Source organism: Urocitellus parryii, chromosome 5 (genome assembly GCF_045843805.1).
Source record: "Urocitellus parryii isolate mUroPar1 chromosome 5, mUroPar1.hap1, whole genome shotgun sequence".
Lineage (NCBI taxonomy): Eukaryota > Metazoa > Chordata > Mammalia > Rodentia > Sciuridae > Urocitellus > Urocitellus parryii.
In genome coordinates this window covers 8,179,435-8,183,289 of record NC_135535.1, presented here as the reverse complement: position 1 = coordinate 8,183,289, position 3,855 = coordinate 8,179,435, and the positions used below count along the sequence as shown (strand labels likewise).

Genomic DNA, 3,855 nt, shown 5'->3' with positions numbered 1-3,855 from the left:
TAGGGTAGAGAGGAGGAGCGCATCCTTCCTGAGCACCTCCAGAAAGACACCTTGATTTCCAGCTTCTGGTCTCCAGGACTGGGAGACCAAAAGTGTCTGTTGTTTTAAGCCACCAATTTGTGGCACTTTGTTACAGCAGACTCAGAGAGCAAGAGCATCCTTCAAGGTGCACCTCAGAGGCTTTCTTGAGAGTCTGGGAGGACCTGGGCCTCCCACAGAGAAGGCTAATCATGGCCTCTGTGGGTTCTCAGAGCTTCATGAGCCTCCATTCCCTCATTCGTCACACAGCCAACCACCCTCAGTCCTCTGCCCCCTCCACCAAGTTCCCTCCACCCTGGCAAGGACTGCGTCTTATCCACTCCTAGCTTCTCTGCCTCCCTCCACGGGCCCCTCCAGCAGGAAGTACAAGGGATATCTCCTAATGACTGTGTCACCCATGGCAACCATGGAATCCAAGGATTGGAGGGCACAGCAGCCGTCCTCCATCCTACCCACAGGGACAGAGCTCCCAGAGACTCTGGATGAGGGCCACCACTGACCCACAGATGAGCCAAAGCCCCATCTGCCCATCTCTCAGGGCTTCTCTTTGCACCTGCCCCAGGCGTAGTGTGCCTTCTCTCCTTGGAAGGCAGTGCAGGGGAACCCCTAGACTTGGTGGCTTCAGCACTTACTAGTCCTCTGACTGTGTGTTAGTCTGCTTCTTGGCACTGTGACCAAAATATCTGACAAGAACAACTTAGAGGAGGAAAAGTTTATTTTAAGCCCACAGTTTCAGAGATTTAGTTCATGGTGGGCTGACGCCATTGCTTTGGCCCCAAGGAGAGGCAGAACATCATGGAAGGGCATGGTGGAGGAGCTCTGCTCTATTTGTGGAGCCAGGAAGCAGACAGAGTGCGAGAGAGAGAGGAAGGGGAAGGGGCTGCAGGACAGATGCGCCCCTCCAGGGCATGTGCCCAGTGACCCACCTCATCCAGCCATGTCCCACCTGCCTACAGTTACCACCCAGCCAGTCCATTCAAACTGGGATGAACTAATTAGTTTACAGCTCTCACAATTCAATCCTTTCACCTCCAAACTTTCCTGCATTAACATAGAAGATTTGGGGGGACACCTCATATCCAAACCATAACACCTTGGCAAGTGACTTTTTCTCCTGAGCCTGTTTACCCACCTATAAAATTGGGGATATTAACAGCTACATTATGGGGTTTTAGGGACAATTAAATGAGATGTCGAAGAGGTGACTTGAGTGCTCCCTAGGGTCAATAACTTGCAATATTCATATGAACTGTGAAAGTTGTTAGAATCAAAATGGAGTCATTTGTGTCAACGATGACAAGAAAATAAATAAAGCCAGGAGGTTATGAAGGAAGGGTTCTCACACACCATTGCCTGATAGATACATCACAAGACTGCCGGAACCACAACCTTGCACAGAAGATACTTCTGTGAGGACCTCTGCGTATCAACTGTTCCACCTCACACTGGTAACCACCCTTACTATATTAATTTGTTGTGTCAGCCGAAGATGTCTGTGCCAGGAGGAATGGAGTCAAGTTTGTATCCTAAGCCCCGGCTTGTTAGAGAAAGAACTGGAGAGGCACCAGCTGTTGGAAGGAGAGCAATACGGCTAAGATGGAAAACCATAAACCAGGTGACACTATCAAGGAAAACCCAATTTTTGATATTATAACCAGAAAAACTGAACAACTATACGAAGCAGAAAGGAATCTACTTGAACATGAATCCACGTATATTGGACTTAATGCTGCTCTCTGTGACCTAATAGCAAATAGTCTCCGCGCGTCTTGCATGTAACACAGGCCCACATAGCTGCTGGCCTACCAATGGCAGTGCTCCCAATTTTCAAATGTTTTATGGTTTGAGTTGTAAAACTTGTACCGTGACATGGGGTGGACTTGTTGGTTTTGTTTTAGGAGGTCTGTCCCTATTTTCTTCACTATACTTGTAAATGTTGACCTAGCAACCAGGTGTGAATCAGCCCTGCTACCAGAGAAAGGAAATATCTTAACTTACTGGATTAAAATTTCTAAGCCTATCTTCAGAAAGATGTTATTTCCCATTTTACTTCAGACTATGTTTGCAGCATACCTTAGATCTAGACAATATGAAGTATTTATAAAGGCCCTTCAGTTACATGAACCTGGTCTAAAAACTCACTAATTTTGAGCAAATGTATATACAAAAATAAAATTATAAAGATAAAAATTATATATAATGTATATATTATATATATAATTATATATAATACATGTATTTGTTAATCAGCCCTAAGGGTTACTATTCCACAATATATTCATTCATATTAATTATGAATATATAATTATCATGGACCAAACTTCTGTTAGAAAAATTACTAATACTTTTGTTTGACAAGCATTTGGCAGGTTTTTTTGGTGGAGCAGGTAAAGCTCCTCTCGCCCCGTGTCCCAGTGAACAGAAATGGGACCTGGAGAAACACAATCAATATATAAAATAATAGATATTGTTATTAATCTTTGTGAGCAAGAATTATTGTCAAATAGTCATCCTCATTTTTGCCTTTTAAAAGCTTCCCTTGCCTTGACCTCCTTGGATACACTCATAGTTTACTCTGGTGGCCGTGTTCCTGATACAATGCCCTGCTTTTCCCAAATAAGCTTCTCTCTGGAGAGTCTCTGATTGTTACTTAGGTTGACAAAACCAACTTAAGCCTCCATCCTGGGGGCTGCAGGAATGCCTTCTCAACATCTTTGTAGGTGGTTGTAGGTGGGGGGGGGGCGGTTCCTGCCTACTCTGGCTCAGGTCCTCTCTGCCCAGCTGGTCACTGCCTCTCCAAGGGGCTGCAGCTCTCTGCAGGTGGCTTCACCCTGAGGCAGCTCGCTCCAGCTGGAGCCAGAGGGTGGGGCTCGGGGATCCGCAAAGCAGAGACAGGGAGGTGGCGAGAGAGACCAGAATGGAAAGGACTGGAGCTGGCTGGCAGGCGTTGCCATCCTGCAGTCCATCTGTTGAGCCAAGTCACAGGGAGGCCCTCCTGATCTGCCCTCCCAGGCTTGGCCAGCTGCCCTGAGTCTGAGCCAGGCACACTGGATGAGAGCCTTTCTCCAACTTCCTCTTTCCTCCTGGAACCAGGGCCTCCAAACCTCCTCTTTTTCTGCCAACCTGGAGAAATTCTGAAATTGGACATAGGAGGGCAAACTGTTCATGCCAAGAAGATGTCTTTGTCCTCTCTTACACAGAGCATTGTGTTTCTCCAGGTCCCATTTCGGTTCACTGGGACACGGGGCGAGAAGAGCTTTACCTGCTCCACCAAAAAAACCTGCCAAATGCTTGTCAAACAAAAGTATTAGTAATTTTTCTAACAGAAGTTTGGTCCATGATTCTTCCAGCAGAGACTGAGGATGGCATCCCACCCACAGGTGTTTGTTTTTGTTTTGTATAGTATTAAAAAGTTTGTGAATCAATTGCCAGATTTTAAATATGTAGATTTGCTTTAAAATCTGGATTTAAAGCTTCTCTTGAAATACAAGAATGCAGCTCTCAGGCCTGCCCTTCCACGTGATTACAAGGGGCTGGATCCACAAGACCAGATGTGCACAGGCATGTACCCCAACTAGCCACAGTCTCCACAACCCATTAGTGTCCCTGACTCAGCCAGCTTCATTTATTTAAGTCACTCTTCTGTGCCCTACAGAAATTTTATTTCACATCCCTGGGCCCAGTTCACCTAGGGCTTTGTGAACCACAATACTCATTTTGGGTTTTGTACTAAATCCAGGGAAAAACATGAACAGGTTTTAAACATAGGAGTGATATGATTAGATTTTTAACATTAAATTATTACTATGGATGTTT

The 3,855-nt window shown here is 45.6% G+C and overlaps 1 pseudogene; it reads left to right on the top strand.

The window, feature by feature from the left end:
- The first annotated feature begins 1,635 nt into the window (after positions 1 to 1,635).
- On the top strand, positions 1,636 to 2,184 carry LOC113194698 (transmembrane protein 126A pseudogene; annotated as a pseudogene).
- Positions 2,185 to 3,855: the final 1,671 nt, after the last annotated feature.